The following is an 18,344-nucleotide window of genomic DNA, read 5'->3' on the forward strand; positions in this document are numbered from 1 at the left end:
AATCTTAACTTCACCAAAACACTCAACTTTCGATGCTGGGATCACTGAAGTGCTTATTTCCGTGAGATAAGAACTTCAGAAGACCAAAATCTAAACTTCACCAAACCACCCAACTTTCAATGCTGGGTTCACTGAAATGCTTCTTTCAGTGAGGTAAGCACTTCAGAATGCCAAAATCCCAACCTCACCAAACGACTCAACTTTTGATACTGGTTTCACTGAAATGCTTCTTTCAGTCAGATAAGCACTTCAGAAGGCCAAAATCTCAACTTCACAAAACCAGCCAACTTTCGATACTGGATTTACCCAAATGCTTATTTCAGTGAGATAAGCACTTCAGAAGACCAAAATCTAAACTTCACCAAACCACCCAACTTTCAATGCTGGGTTCACTGACGTGCTTATTTCAGTGAGATAAGCACTTCAGAAGACAAAAATCTAAACTTCACCAATCCACCCAACTTTCAATGCTGGGTTCTCTGAAGTGCTTATTTCAGTGAGATAACCACTTCAGAAGACCAAAATCTCAACATCACAAAACCACTCAAATTTTGATGCTGGGATCACTGACGTGCTTATTTCAGTGAGATAAGCACTTCAGAAGACCAAAATCTAAACTTCACCAAACCACCCAACTTTCAATGCTGGGTTCACTGAAGTGCTTATTTCAGTGAGATAAGCACTTCAGAAGACCAAAATCTCAACATCACAAAACCACTCAAATTTTGATGCTGGGTTCACTGAAGTGCTTATTTCAGTGAGATAAGCACTTCAGAAGAAAAAAATCTCAACTTCACCAAACAACCCAACTTTCAATGCTGGGTTCACTGAAGTGCTTATTTCAGTGAGATAAGCACTTCACTACGCCAAAATCCCAACCTCACCAAGCGACTCAACTTTTGATGCTGGTTCCACTGAATTGCTTATTTCAGTGAGATATGCACTTCAGAATGCCAAAATCCCAACCTCACCAAACGACTCAACTTTTGATACTGGTTTCACTGAAGTGCTTATTGCAGTGAGATAAGCACTTCAGAAGACCAAAATCTAAACTTCACCAATCCACCCAACTTTCAATGCTGGGTTCTCTGAAGTGCTTATTTCAGTGAGATAACCACTTCAGAAGACCAAAATCTCAACATCACAAAACCACTCAAATTTCGATGCTGGGTTCACTGAAGTGCTTATTTCAGTGAGATAAGCACTTCAGAAGACCAAAATCTAAACTTCACCAAACCATCCAACTTTAAATGCTGGGTTCACTGAAATGCTTCTTTCAGTCAGATAAGCACTTCAGAAGAACCAAATCTCAACATCTCAAAACCACTCAACTTTCGATGCTGGGTTCACTGAAGTGTTTATTTCAGTGAGATAAGCACTTCAGAAGACCAAAATCTAAACTTCACCAAACCATCCAACTTTAAATGTTGGGTTCACTGAAATGCTTCTTTCAGTGAGATAAGCACTTCAGAAGACCAAAATCTAAACTTCACCAAACCACCCAACTTTCAATGCTGGGTTCACTGAAGTGCTTATTTCAGTGAGATAAGCACTTCAGAAGACCAAAATCTCAACTTCACCAAACAACCCAACTTTCAATGCTGGGTTCACTGAAGTGCTTATTTCAGTGAGATAAGTACTTCACTACGCCAAAATCCCAACCTCACCAAGCGACTCAACTTTTGATGCTGGTTCCACTGAATTGCTTATTTCAGTGAGATAAGCACTTCAGAAGGCCAAAATCTAAACTTCACTAAACGACTCAACTTTTGATGCTGATTTCACTGAAATGCTTCTTTCAGTCAGATATTCACATCAGAAGGCCAAAATCTCAACTTCACAAAACCACCCAACTTTCGATCCAGGATATACCCAAAGGCTAATTTCAGTGTGATAAGCACTTCAGAAGACTAAAATCTCAACATCACAAAACCACTCAAATTTCGATGCTGGGTTCACTGAAGTGCTTATTTCAGTGAGATAAGCACTTCAGAAGACCAAAATCTAAACTTCACCAAACCATCCAACTTTCAATGCTGGGTTCACTGAAATGCTTCTTTCAGTCAGATAAGCACTTCAGAATAACAAAATATCAACATCTCAAAACCACTCAACTTTCGTTGCTGGGTTCACTGAAGTGCTTATTTCAGTGAGATAAGCACTTCAGAAGACCGAAATCTCTACATCACCAAACCACTCAAATTTCGATGCTGGGTTGTCTGAAGTGCTTATTTCAGTGAGATAACCACTTCAGAAGACCAAAATCTCAACATCACAAAACCACTCAAATTTCGATGCTGGGTTCACTGAAGTGCTTAATTCATTGAGATAAGCACTTCACTTCGCCAAAATCCCAACCTCACCAAACGAATCAACTTTTGATGCTGGTTCCACTGAATTGCTTATTTGAGTGAGATAAGCACTTCAGAAGGCCAAAATCTAAACATCACTAAACGACTCAACTTTTGATACTGATTTCACTGAAATGCTTCTTTCAGTCAGATAAGCACATCAGAAGGCCAAAATCTCAACTTCACCAAAACACCCAACTTTCGATCCAGGATTTACACAAATGCTTATTTCAGTGAGATAAGCACTTCAGAAGACTAAAATCTTAACTTCACCAAAACACTCAACTTTCGATGCTGGGATCACTGAAGTGCTTATTTCCGTGAGATAAGAACTTCAGAAGACCAAAATCTAAACTTCACCAAACCACCCAACTTTCAATGCTGGGTTCACTGAAATGCTTCTTTCAGTGAGGTAAGCACTTCAGAATGCCAAAATCCCAACCTCACCAAACGACTCAACTTTTGATACTGGTTTCACTGAAATGCTTCTTTCAGTCAGATAAGCACTTCAGAAGGCCAAAATCTCAACTTCACAAAACCAGCCAACTTTCGATACTGGATTTACCCAAATGCTTATTTCAGTGAGATAAGCACTTCAGAAGACCAAAATCTAAACTTCACAAACCACCCAACTTTCAATGCTGGGTTCACTGACGTGCTTATTTCAGTGAGATAAGCACTTCAGAAGACAAAAATCTAAACTTCACCAATCCACCCAACTTTCAATGCTGGGTTCTCTGAAGTGCTTATTTCAGTGAGATAACCACTTCAGAAGACCAAAATCTCAACATCACAAAACCACTCAAATTTTGATGCTGGGATCACTGACGTGCTTATTTCAGTGAGATAAGCACTTCAGAAGACCAAAATCTAAACTTCACCAAACCACCCAACTTTCAATGCTGGGTTCACTGAAGTGCTTATTTCAGTGAGATAAGCACTTCAGAAGACCAAAATCTCAACATCACAAAACCACTCAAATTTTGATGCTGGGTTCACTGAAGTGCTTATTTCAGTGAGATAAGCACTTCAGAAGAAAAAAATCTCAACTTCACCAAACAACCCAACTTTCAATGCTGGGTTCACTGAAGTGCTTATTTCAGTGAGATAAGCACTTCACTACGCCAAAATCCCAACCTCACCAAGCGACTCAACTTTTGATGCTGGTTCCACTGAATTGCTTATTTCAGTGAGATATGCACTTCAGAATGCCAAAATCCCAACCTCACCAAACGACTCAACTTTTGATACTGGTTTCACTGAAGTGCTTATTGCAGTGAGATAAGCACTTCAGAAGACCAAAATCTAAACTTCACCAATCCACCCAACTTTCAATGCTGGGTTCTCTGAAGTGCTTATTTCAGTGAGATAACCACTTCAGAAGACCAAAATCTCAACATCACAAAACCACTCAAATTTCGATGCTGGGTTCACTGAAGTGCTTATTTCAGTCAGATAAGCACTTCAGAAGAACCAAATCTCAACATCTCAAAACCACTCAACGTTCGATGCTGGGTTCACTGAAGTGTTTATTTCAGTGAGATAAGCACTTCAGAAGACCAAAATCTAAACTTCACCAAACCATCCAACTTTAAATGTTGGGTTCACTGAAATGCTTCTTTCAGTGAGATAAGCACTTCAGAAGACCAAAATCTAAACTTCACCAAACCACCCAACTTTCAATGCTGGGTTCACTGAAGTGCTTATTTCAGTGAGATAAGCACTTCAGAAGACCAAAATCTCAACTTCACCAAACAACCCAACTTTCAATGCTGGGTTCACTGAAGTGCTTATTTCAGTGAGATAAGTACTTCACTACGCCAAAATCCCAACCTCACCAAGCGACTCAACTTTTGATGCTGGTTCCACTGAATTGCTTATTTCAGTGAGATAAGCACTTCAGTAGGCCAAAATCTAAACTTCACTAAACGACTCAACTTTTGATGCTGATTTCACTGAAATGCTTCTTTCAGTCAGATATTCACATCAGAAGGCCAAAATCGCCAATTCACCAAACCACCCAACTTTCGATCCAGGATATACCCAAAGGCTAATTTCAGTGTGATAAGCACTTCAGAAGACTAAAATCTAAACTTCACCAAACCACTCAACTTTCGATGCTGGTATCACTGAAGTGCTTATTTCAGTGAGATAAGCACTTCAGAATAGCAAAAACTCAACTTCACAAAACCACTCAACTTTCGATGCTGGGCTCACTGCAGTGCTTATTTCAGTGAGATAAGCACTTCAGAAGACCAAAATCCCAACCTCACCAAACGACTCAACTTTTGATACTGGTTTCACTGAAATGCTACTTTCAGTCAGATAAGCACTTCAGAAGACCAAAATCTAAACTTCACCAAACCATCCAACTTTCAATGCTGGGTTCACTGAAATGCTTCTTTCAGTCAGATAAGCACTTCAGAATAACAAAATATCAACATCTCAAAACCACTCAACTTTCGTTGCTGGGTTCACTGAAGTGCTTATTTCAGTGAGATAAGCACTTCAGAAGACCGAAATCTCTACATCACCAAACCACTCAAATTTCGATGCTGGGTTGTCTGAAGTGCTTATTTCAGTGAGATAACCACTTCAGAAGACCAAAATCTCAACATCACAAAACCACTCAAATTTCGATGCTGGGTTCACTGAAGTGCTTAATTCATTGAGATAAGCACTTCACTTCGCCAAAATCCCAACCTCACCAAACGAATCAACTTTTGATGCTGGTTCCACTGAATTGCTTATTTGAGTGAGATAAGCACTTCAGAAGGCCAAAATCTAAACATCACTAAACGACTCAACTTTTGATACTGATTTCACTGAAATGCTTCTTTCAGTCAGATAAGCACATCAGAAGGCCAAAATCTCAACTTCACCAAAACACCCAACTTTCGATCCAGGATTTACACAAATGCTTATTTCAGTGAGATAAGCACTTCAGAAGACTAAAAACTTAACTTCACCAAAACACTCAACTTTCGATGCTGGGATCACTGAAGTGCTTATTTCCGTGAGATAAGAACTTCAGAAGACCAAAATCTAAACTTCACCAAACCACCCAACTTTCAATGCTGGGTTCACTGAAATGCTTCTTTCAGTGAGGTAAGCACTTCAGAATGCCAAAATCCCAACCTCACCAAACGACTCAACTTTTGATACTGGTTTCACTGAAATGCTTCTTTCAGTCAGATAAGCACTTCAGAAGGCCAAAATCTCAACTTCACAAAACCAGCCAACTTTCGATACTGGATTTACCCAAATGCTTATTTCAGTGAGATAAGCACTTCAGAAGACCAAAATCTAAACTTCACCAAACCACCCAACTTTCAATGCTGGGTTCACTGACGTGCTTATTTCAGTGAGATAAGCACTTCAGAAGACAAAAATCTAAACTTCACCAATCCACCCAACTTTCAATGCTGGGTTCTCTGAAGTGCTTATTTCAGTGAGATAACCACTTCAGAAGACCAAAATCTCAACTTCACCAAACAACCCAACTTTCAATGCTGGGTTCACTGAAGTGCTTATTTCAGTGAGATAAGTACTTCACTACGCCAAAATCCCAACCTCACCAAGCGACTCAACTTTTGATGCTGGTTCCACTGAATTGCTTATTTCAGTGTGATAAGCACTTCAGAAGGCCAAAATTTAAACTTCACTAAACGACTGAACTTTTGATGCTGATTTCACTGAAATGCTTCTTTCAGTCAGATATTCACATCAGAAGGCCAAAATCTCAACTTCACAAAACCACCCAACTTTCGATCCAGGATATACCCAAAGGCTAATTTCAGTGTGATAAGCACTTCAGAAGACTAAAATCTCAACATCACAAAACCACTCAAATTTCGATGCTGGGTTCACTGAAGTGCTTATTTCAGTGAGATAAGCACTTCAGAAGACCAAAATCTAAACTTCACCAAACCATCCAACTTTCAATGCTGGGTTCACTGAAATGCTTCTTTCAGTCAGATAAGCACTTCAGAATAACAAAATATCAACATCTCAAAACCACTCAACTTTCGTTGCTGGGTTCACTGAATTGCTTATTTCAGTGAGATAAGCACTTCAGAAGACCGAAATCTCTACATCACCAAACCACTCAAATTTCGATGCTGGGTTGTCTGAAGTGCTTATTTCAGTGAGATAACCACTTCAGAAGACCAAAATCTCAACATCACAAAACCACTCAAATTTCGATGCTGGGTTCACTGAAGTGCTTAATTCATTGAGATAAGCACTTCACTTCGCCAAAATCCCAACCTCACCAAACGAATCAACTTTTGATGCTGGTTCCACTGAATTGCTTATTTGAGTGAGATAAGCACTTCAGAAGGCCAAAATCTAAACATCACTAAACGACTCAACTTTTGATACTGATTTCACTGAAATGCTTCTTTCAGTCAGATAAGCACATCAGAAGGCCAAAATCTCAACTTCACCAAAACACCCAACTTTCGATCCAGGATTTACACAAATGCTTTTTTCAGTGAGATAAGCACTTCAGAAGACTAAAATCTTAACTTCACCAAAACACTCAACTTTCGATGCTGGGATCACTGAAGTGCTTATTTCCGTGAGATAAGAACTTCAGAAGACCAAAATCTAAACTTCACCAAACCACCCAACTTTCAATGCTGGGTTCACTGAAATGCTTCTTTCAGTGAGGTAAGCACTTCAGAATGCCAAAATCCCAACCTCACCAAACGACTCAACTTTTGATACTGGTTTCACTGAAATGCTTCTTTCAGTCAGATAAGCACTTCAGAAGGCCAAAATCTCAACTTCACAAAACCAGCCAACTTTCGATACTGGATTTACCCAAATGCTTATTTCAGTGAGATAAGCACTTCAGAAGACCAAAATCTAAACTTCACCAAACCACCCAACTTTCAATGCTGGGTTCACTGACGTGCTTATTTCAGTGAGATAAGCACTTCAGAAGACAAAAATCTAAACTTCACCAATCCACCCAACTTTCAATGCTGGGTTCTCTGAAGTGCTTATTTCAGTGAGATAACCACTTCAGAAGACCAAAATCTCAACATCACAAAACCACTCAAATTTTGATGCTGGGATCACTGACGTGCTTATTTCAGTGAGATAAGCACTTCAGAAGACCAAAATCTAAACTTCACCAAACCACCCAACTTTCAATGCTGGGTTCACTGAAGTGCTTATTTCAGTGAGATAAGCACTTCAGAAGACCAAAATCTCAACATCACAAAACCACTCAAATTTTGATGCTGGGTTCACTGAAGTGCTTATTTCAGTGAGATAAGCACTTCAGAAGAAAAAAATCTCAACTTCACCAAACAACCCAACTTTCAATGCTGGGTTCACTGAAGTGCTTATTTCAGTGAGATAAGCACTTCACTACGCCAAAATCCCAACCTCACCAAGCGACTCAACTTTTGATGCTGGTTCCACTGAATTGCTTATTTCAGTGAGATATGCACTTCAGAATGCCAAAATCCCAACCTCACCAAACGACTCAACTTTTGATACTGGTTTCACTGAAGTGCTTATTGCAGTGAGATAAGCACTTCAGAAGACCAAAATCTAAACTTCACCAATCCACCCAACTTTCAATGCTGGGTTCTCTGAAGTGCTTATTTCAGTGAGATAACCACTTCAGAAGACCAAAATCTCAACATCACAAAACCACTCAAATTTCGATGCTGGGTTCACTGAAGTGCTTATTTCAGTGAGATAAGCACTTCAGAAGACCAAAATCTAAACTTCACCAAACCATCCAACTTTAAATGCTGGGTTCACTGAAATGCTTCTTTCAGTCAGATAAGCACTTCAGAAGAACCAAATCACAACATCTCAAAACCACTCAACTTTCGATGCTGGGTTCACTGAAGTGTTTATTTCAGTGAGATAAGCACTTCAGAAGACCAAAATCTAAACTTCACCAAACCATCCAACTTTAAATGTTGGGTTCACTGAAATGCTTCTTTCAGTGAGATAAGCACTTCAGAAGACCAAAATCTAAACTTCACCAAACCACCCAACTTTCAATGCTGGGTTCACTGAAGTGCTTATTTCAGTGAGATAAGCACTTCAGAAGACCAAAATCTCAACTTCACCAAACAACCCAACTTTCAATGCTGGGTTCACTGAAGTGCTTATTTCAGTGAGATAAGTACTTCACTACGCCAAAATCCCAACCTCACCAAGCGACTCAACTTTTGATGCTGGTTCCACTGAATTGCTTATTTCAGTGAGATAAGCACTTCAGAAGGCCAAAATCTAAACTTCACTAAACGACTCAACTTTTGATGCTGATTTCACTGAAATGCTTCTTTCAGTCAGATATTCACATCAGAAGGCCAAAATCTCAACTTCACAAAACCACCCAACTTTCGATCCAGGATATACCCAAAGGCTAATTTCAGTGTGATAAGCACTTCAGAAGACTAAAATCTCAACATCACAAAACCACTCAAATTTCGATGCTGGGTTCACTGAAGTGCTTATTTCAGTGAGATAAGCACTTCAGAAGACCAAAATCTAAACTTCACCAAACCATCCAACTTTCAATGCTGGGTTCACTGAAATGCTTCTTTCAGTCAGATAAGCACTTCAGAATAACAAAATATCAACATCTCAAAACCACTCAACTTTCGTTGCTGGGTTCACTGAAGTGCTTATTTCAGTGAGATAAGCACTTCAGAAGACCGAAATCTCTACATCACCAAACCACTCAAATTTCGATGCTGGGTTGTCTGAAGTGCTTATTTCAGTGAGATAACCACTTCAGAAGACCAAAATCTCAACATCACAAAACCACTCAAATTTCGATGCTGGGTTCACTGAAGTGCTTAATTCATTGAGATAAGCACTTCACTTCGCCAAAATCCCAACCTCACCAAACGAATCAACTTTTGATGCTGGTTCCACTGAATTGCTTATTTGAGTGAGATAAGCACTTCAGAAGGCCAAAATCTAAACATCACTAAACGACTCAACTTTTGATACTGATTTCACTGAAATGCTTCTTTCAGTCAGATAAGCACATCAGAAGGCCAAAATCTCAACTTCACCAAAACACCCAACTTTCGATCCAGGATTTACACAAATGCTTATTTCAGTGAGATAAGCACTTCAGAAGACTAAAATCTTAACTTCACCAAAACACTCAACTTTCGATGCTGGGATCACTGAAGTGCTTATTTCCGTGAGATAAGAACTTCAGAAGACCAAAATCTAAACTTCACCAAACCACCCAACTTTCAATGCTGGGTTCACTGAAATGCTTCTTTCAGTGAGGTAAGCACTTCAGAATGCCAAAATCCCAACCTCACCAAACGACTCAACTTTTGATACTGGTTTCACTGAAATGCTTCTTTCAGTCAGATAAGCACTTCAGAAGGCCAAAATCTCAACTTCACAAAACCAGCCAACTTTCGATACTGGATTTACCCAAATGCTTATTTCAGTGAGATAAGCACTTCAGAAGACCAAAATCTAAACTTCACAAACCACCCAACTTTCAATGCTGGGTTCACTGACGTGCTTATTTCAGTGAGATAAGCACTTCAGAAGACAAAAATCTAAACTTCACCAATCCACCCAACTTTCAATGCTGGGTTCTCTGAAGTGCTTATTTCAGTGAGATAACCACTTCAGAAGACCAAAATCTCAACATCACAAAACCACTCAAATTTTGATGCTGGGATCACTGACGTGCTTATTTCAGTGAGATAAGCACTTCAGAAGACCAAAATCTAAACTTCACCAAACCACCCAACTTTCAATGCTGGGTTCACTGAAGTGCTTATTTCAGTGAGATAAGCACTTCAGAAGACCAAAATCTCAACATCACAAAACCACTCAAATTTTGATGCTGGGTTCACTGAAGTGCTTATTTCAGTGAGATAAGCACTTCAGAAGAAAAAAATCTCAACTTCACCAAACAACCCAACTTTCAATGCTGGGTTCACTGAAGTGCTTATTTCAGTGAGATAAGCACTTCACTACGCCAAAATCCCAACCTCACCAAGCGACTCAACTTTTGATGCTGGTTCCACTGAATTGCTTATTTCAGTGAGATATGCACTTCAGAATGCCAAAATCCCAACCTCACCAAACGACTCAACTTTTGATACTGGTTTCACTGAAGTGCTTATTGCAGTGAGATAAGCACTTCAGAAGACCAAAATCTAAACTTCACCAATCCACCCAACTTTCAATGCTGGGTTCTCTGAAGTGCTTATTTCAGTGAGATAACCACTTCAGAAGACCAAAATCTCAACATCACAAAACCACTCAAATTTCGATGCTGGGTTCACTGAAGTGCTTATTTCAGTCAGATAAGCACTTCAGAAGAACCAAATCTCAACATCTCAAAACCACTCAACTTTCGATGCTGGGTTCACTGAAGTGTTTATTTCAGTGAGATAAGCACTTCAGAAGACCAAAATCTAAACTTCACCAAACCATCCAACTTTAAATGTTGGGTTCACTGAAATGCTTCTTTCAGTGAGATAAGCACTTCAGAATACCAAAATCTAAACTTCACCAAACCACCCAACTTTCAATGCTGGGTTCACTGAAGTGCTTATTTCAGTGAGATAAGCACTTCAGAAGACCAAAATCTCAACTTCACCAAACAACCCAACTTTCAATGCTGGGTTCACTGAAGTGCTTATTTCAGTGAGATAAGTACTTCACTACGCCAAAATCCCAACCTCACCAAGCGACTCAACTTTTGATGCTGGTTCCACTGAATTGCTTATTTCAGTGAGATAAGCACTTCAGTAGGCCAAAATCTAAACTTCACTAAACGACTCAACTTTTGATGCTGATTTCACTGAAATGCTTCTTTCAGTCAGATATTCACATCAGAAGGCCAAAATCGCCAATTCACCAAACCACCCAACTTTCGATCCAGGATATACCCAAAGGCTAATTTCAGTGTGATAAGCACTTCAGAAGACTAAAATCTAAACTTCACCAAACCACTCAACTTTCGATGCTGGTATCACTGAAGTGCTTATTTCAGTGAGATAAGCACTTCAGAATAGCAAAAACTGAACTTCACAAAACCACTCAACTTTCGATGCTGGGCTCACTGCAGTGCTTATTTCAGTGAGATAAGCACTTCAGAAGACCAAAATCCCAACCTCACCAAACGACTCAACTTTTGATACTGGTTTCACTGAAATGCTACTTTCAGTCAGATAAGCACTTCAGAAGACCAAAATCTAAACTTCACCAAACCATCCAACTTTCAATGCTGGGTTCACTGAAATGCTTCTTTCAGTCAGATAAGCACTTCAGAATAACAAAATATCAACATCTCAAAACCACTCAACTTTCGTTGCTGGGTTCACTGAAGTGCTTATTTCAGTGAGATAAGCACTTCAGAAGACCGAAATCTCTACATCACCAAACCACTCAAATTTCGATGCTGGGTTGTCTGAAGTGCTTATTTCAGTGAGATAACCACTTCAGAAGACCAAAATCTCAACATCACAAAACCACTCAAATTTCGATGCTGGGTTCACTGAAGTGCTTAATTCATTGAGATAAGCACTTCACTTCGCCAAAATCCCAACCTCACCAAACGAATCAACTTTTGATGCTGGTTCCACTGAATTGCTTATTTGAGTGAGATAAGCACTTCAGAAGGCCAAAATCTAAACATCACTAAACGACTCAACTTTTGATACTGATTTCACTGAAATGCTTCTTTCAGTCAGATAAGCACATCAGAAGGCCAAAATCTCAACTTCACCAAAACACCCAACTTTCGATCCAGGATTTACACAAATGCTTATTTCAGTGAGATAAGCACTTCAGAAGACTAAAAACTTAACTTCACCAAAACACTCAACTTTCGATGCTGGGATCACTGAAGTGCTTATTTCCGTGAGATAAGAACTTCAGAAGACCAAAATCTAAACTTCACCAAACCACCCAACTTTCAATGCTGGGTTCACTGAAATGCTTCTTTCAGTGAGGTAAGCACTTCAGAATGCCAAAATCCCAACCTCACCAAACGACTCAACTTTTGATACTGGTTTCACTGAAATGCTTCTTTCAGTCAGATAAGCACTTCAGAAGGCCAAAATCTCAACTTCACAAAACCAGCCAACTTTCGATACTGGATTTACCCAAATGCTTATTTCAGTGAGATAAGCACTTCAGAAGACCAAAATCTAAACTTCACCAAACCACCCAACTTTCAATGCTGGGTTCACTGACGTGCTTATTTCAGTGAGATAAGCACTTCAGAAGACAAAAATCTAAACTTCACCAATCCACCCAACTTTCAATGCTGGGTTCTCTGAAGTGCTTATTTCAGTGAGATAACCACTTCAGAAGACCAAAATCTCAACATCACAAAACCACTCAAATTTTGATGCTGGGATCACTGACGTGCTTATTTCAGTGAGATAAGCACTTCAGAAGACCAAAATCTAAACTTCACCAAACCACCCAACTTTCAATGCTGGGTTCACTGAAGTGCTTATTTCAGTGAGATAAGAACTTCAGAAGACCAAAATCTCAACATCACAAAACCACTCAAATTTTGATGCTGGGTTCACTGAAGTGCTTATTTCAGTGAGATAAGCACTTCAGAAGAAAAAAATCTCAACTTCACCAAACAACCCAACTTTCAATGCTGGGTTCACTGAAGTGCTTATTTCAGTGAGATAAGCACTTCACTACGCCAAAATCCCAACCTCACCAAGCGACTCAACTTTTGATGCTGGTTCCACTGAATTGCTTATTTCAGTGAGATATGCACTTCAGAATGCCAAAATCCCAACCTCACCAAACGACTCAACTTTTGATACTGGTTTCACTGAAGTGCTTATTGCAGTGAGATAAGCACTTCAGAAGACCAAAATCTAAACTTCACCAATCCACCCAACTTTCAATGCTGGGTTCTCTGAAGTGCTTATTTCAGTGAGATAACCACTTCAGAAGACCAAAATCTCAACATCACAAAACCACTCAAATTTCGATGCTGGGTTCACTGAAGTGCTTATTTCAGTCAGATAAGCACTTCAGAAGAACCAAATCTCAACATCTCAAAACCACTCAACTTTCGATGCTGGGTTCACTGAAGTGTTTATTTCAGTGAGATAAGCACTTCAGAAGACCAAAATCTAAACTTCACCAAACCATCCAACTTTAAATGTTGGGTTCACTGAAATGCTTCTTTCAGTGAGATAAGCACTTCAGAAGACCAAAATCTAAACTTCACCAAACCACCCAACTTTCAATGCTGGGTTCACTGAAGTGCTTATTTCAGTGAGATAAGCACTTCAGAAGACCAAAATCTCAACTTCACCAAACAACCCAACTTTCAATGCTGGGTTCACTGAAGTGCTTATTTCAGTGAGATAAGTACTTCACTACGCCAAAATCCCAACCTCACCAAGCGACTCAACTTTTGATGCTGGTTCCACTGAATTGCTTATTTCAGTGAGATAAGCACTTCAGTAGGCCAAAATCTAAACTTCACTAAACGACTCAACTTTTGATGCTGATTTCACTGAAATGCTTCTTTCAGTCAGATATTCACATCAGAAGGCCAAAATCGCCAATTCACCAAACCACCCAACTTTCGATCCAGGATATACCCAAAGGCTAATTTCAGTGTGATAAGCACTTCAGAAGACTAAAATCTAAACTTCACCAAACCACTCAACTTTCGATGCTGGTATCACTGAAGTGCTTATTTCAGTGAGATAAGCACTTCAGAATAGCAAAAACTCAACTTCACAAAACCACTCAACTTTCGATGCTGGGCTCACTGCAGTGCTTATTTCAGTGAGATAAGCACTTCAGAAGACCAAAATCCCAACCTCACCAAACGACTCAACTTTTGATACTGGTTTCACTGAAATGCTACTTTCAGTCAGATAAGCACTTCAGAAGACCAAAATCTAAACTTCACCAAACCATCCAACTTTCAATGCTGGGTTCACTGAAATGCTTCTTTCAGTCAGATAAGCACTTCAGAATAACAAAATATCAACATCTCAAAACCACTCAACTTTCGTTGCTGGGTTCACTGAAGTGCTTATTTCAGTGAGATAAGCACTTCAGAAGACCGAAATCTCTACATCACCAAACCACTCAAATTTCGATGCTGGGTTGTCTGAAGTGCTTATTTCAGTGAGATAACCACTTCAGAAGACCAAAATCTCAACATCACAAAACCACTCAAATTTCGATGCTGGGTTCACTGAAGTGCTTAATTCATTGAGATAAGCACTTCACTTCGCCAAAATCCCAACCTCACCAAACGAATCAACTTTTGATGCTGGTTCCACTGAATTGCTTATTTGAGTGAGATAAGCACTTCAGAAGGCCAAAATCTAAACATCACTAAACGACTCAACTTTTGATACTGATTTCACTGAAATGCTTCTTTCAGTCAGATAAGCACATCAGAAGGCCAAAATCTCAACTTCACCAAAACACCCAACTTTCGATCCAGGATTTACACAAATGCTTATTTCAGTGAGATAAGAAGACTAAAAACTTAACTTCACCAAAACACTCAACTTTCGATGCTGGGATCACTGAAGTGCTTATTTCCGTGAGATAAGAACTTCAGAAGACCAAAATCTAAACTTCACCAAACCACCCAACTTTCAATGCTGGGTTCACTGAAATGCTTCTTTCAGTGAGGTAAGCACTTCAGAATGCCAAAATCCCAACCTCACCAAACGACTCAACTTTTGATACTGGTTTCACTGAAATGCTTCTTTCAGTCAGATAAGCACTTCAGAAGGCCAAAATCTCAACTTCACAAAACCAGCCAACTTTCGATACTGGATTTACCCAAATGCTTATTTCAGTGAGATAAGCACTTCAGAAGACCAAAATCTAAACTTCACCAAACCACCCAACTTTCAATGCTGGGTTCACTGACGTGCTTATTTCAGTGAGATAAGCACTTCAGAAGACAAAAATCTAAACTTCACCAATCCACCCAACTTTCAATGCTGGGTTCTCTGAAGTGCTTATTTCAGTGAGATAACCACTTCAGAAGACCAAAATCTCAACATCACAAAACCACTCAAATTTTGATGCTGGGATCACTGACGTGCTTATTTCAGTGAGATAAGCACTTCAGAAGACCAAAATCTAAACTTCACCAAACCACCCAACTTTCAATGCTGGGTTCACTGAAGTGCTTATTTCAGTGAGATAAGAACTTCAGAAGACCAAAATCTCAACATCACAAAACCACTCAAATTTTGATGCTGGGTTCACTGAAGTGCTTATTTCAGTGAGATAAGCACTTCAGAAGAAAAAAATCTCAACTTCACCAAACAACCCAACTTTCAATGCTGGGTTCACTGAAGTGCTTATTTCAGTGAGATAAGCACTTCACTACGCCAAAATCCCAACCTCACCAAGCGACTCAACTTTTGATGCTGGTTCCACTGAATTGCTTATTTCAGTGAGATATGCACTTCAGAATGCCAAAATCCCAACCTCACCAAACGACTCAACTTTTGATACTGGTTTCACTGAAGTGCTTATTGCAGTGAGATAAGCACTTCAGAAGACCAAAATCTAAACTTCACCAATCCACCCAACTTTCAATGCTGGGTTCTCTGAAGTGCTTATTTCAGTGAGATAACCACTTCAGAAGACCAAAATCTCAACATCACAAAACCACTCAAATTTCGATGCTGGGTTCACTGAAGTGCTTATTTCAGTGAGATAAGCACTTCAGAAGACCAAAATCTAAACTTCACCAAACCATCCAACTTTAAATGCTGGGTTCACTGAAATGCTTCTTTCAGTCAGATAAGCACTTCAGAAGAACCAAATCTCAACATCTCAAAACCACTCAACTTTCGATGCTGGGTTCACTGAAGTGTTTATTTCAGTGAGATAAGCACTTCAGAAGACCAAAATCTAAACTTCACCAAACCATCCAACTTTAAATGTTGGGTTCACTGAAATGCTTCTTTCAGTGAGATAAGCACTTCAGAAGACCAAAATCTAAACTTCACCAAACCACCCAACTTTCAATGCTGGGTTCACTGAAGTGCTTATTTCAGTGAGATAAGCACTTCAGAAGACCAAAATCTCAACTTCACCAAACAACCCAACTTTCAATGCTGGGTTCACTGAAGTGCTTATTTCAGTGAGATAAGTACTTCACTACGCCAAAATCCCAACCTCACCAAGCGACTCAACTTTTGATGCTGGTTCCACTGAATTGCTTATTTCAGTGAGATAAGCACTTCAGAAGGCCAAAATCTAAACTTCACTAAACGACTCAACTTTTGATGCTGATTTCACTGAAATGCTTCTTTCAGTCAGATATTCACATCAGAAGGCCAAAATCTCAACTTCACAAAACCACCCAACTTTCGATCCAGGATATACCCAAAGGCTAATTTCAGTGTGATAAGCACTTCAGAAGACTAAAATCTCAACATCACAAAACCACTCAAATTTCGATGCTGGGTTCACTGAAGTGCTTATTTCAGTGAGATAAGCACTTCAGAAGACCAAAATCTAAACTTCACCAAACCATCCAACTTTCAATGCTGGGTTCACTGAAATGCTTCTTTCAGTCAGATAAGCACTTCAGAATAACAAAATATCAACATCTCAAAACCACTCAACTTTCGTTGCTGGGTTCACTGAAGTGCTTATTTCAGTGAGATAAGCACTTCAGAAGACCGAAATCTCTACATCACCAAACCACTCAAATTTCGATGCTGGGTTGTCTGAAGTGCTTATTTCAGTGAGATAACCACTTCAGAAGACCAAAATCTCAACATCACAAAACCACTCAAATTTCGATGCTGGGTTCACTGAAGTGCTTAATTCATTGAGATAAGCACTTCACTTCGCCAAAATCCCAACCTCACCAAACGAATCAACTTTTGATGCTGGTTCCACTGAATTGCTTATTTGAGTGAGATAAGCACTTCAGAAGGCCAAAATCTAAACATCACTAAACGACTCAACTTTTGATACTGATTTCACTGAAATGCTTCTTTCAGTCAGATAAGCACATCAGAAGGCCAAAATCTCAACTTCACCAAAACACCCAACTTTCGATCCAGGATTTACACAAATGCTTATTTCAGTGAGATAAGCACTTCAGAAGACTAAAATCTTAACTTCACCAAAACACTCAACTTTCGATGCTGGGATCACTGAAGTGCTTATTTCCGTGAGATAAGAACTTCAGAAGACCAAAATCTAAACTTCACCAAACCACCCAACTTTCAATGCTGGGTTCACTGAAATGCTTCTTTCAGTGAGGTAAGCACTTCAGAATGCCAAAATCCCAACCTCACCAAACGACTCAACTTTTGATACTGGTTTCACTGAAATGCTTCTTTCAGTCAGATAAGCACTTCAGAAGGCCAAAATCTCAACTTCACAAAACCAGCCAACTTTCGATACTGGATTTACCCAAATGCTTATTTCAGTGAGATAAGCACTTCAGAAGACCAAAATCTAAACTTCACAAACCACCCAACTTTCAATGCTGGGTTCACTGACGTGCTTATTTCAGTGAGATAAGCACTTCAGAAGACAAAAATCTAAACTTCACCAATCCACCCAACTTTCAATGCTGGGTTCTCTGAAGTGCTTATTTCAGTGAGATAACCACTTCAGAAGACCAAAATCTCAACATCACAAAACCACTCAAATTTTGATGCTGGGATCACTGACGTGCTTATTTCAGTGAGATAAGCACTTCAGAAGACCAAAATCTAAACTTCACCAAACCACCCAACTTTCAATGCTGGGTTCACTGAAGTGCTTATTTCAGTGAGATAAGCACTTCAGAAGACCAAAATCTCAACATCACAAAACCACTCAAATTTTGATGCTGGGTTCACTGAAGTGCTTATTTCAGTGAGATAAGCACTTCAGAAGAAAAAAATCTCAACTTCACCAAACAACCCAACTTTCAATGCTGGGTTCACTGAAGTGCTTATTTCAGTGAGATAAGCACTTCACTACGCC

Source organism: Stegostoma tigrinum, unplaced genomic scaffold (genome assembly GCF_030684315.1).
Source record: "Stegostoma tigrinum isolate sSteTig4 unplaced genomic scaffold, sSteTig4.hap1 scaffold_82, whole genome shotgun sequence".
NCBI lineage: Eukaryota > Metazoa > Chordata > Chondrichthyes > Orectolobiformes > Stegostomatidae > Stegostoma > Stegostoma tigrinum.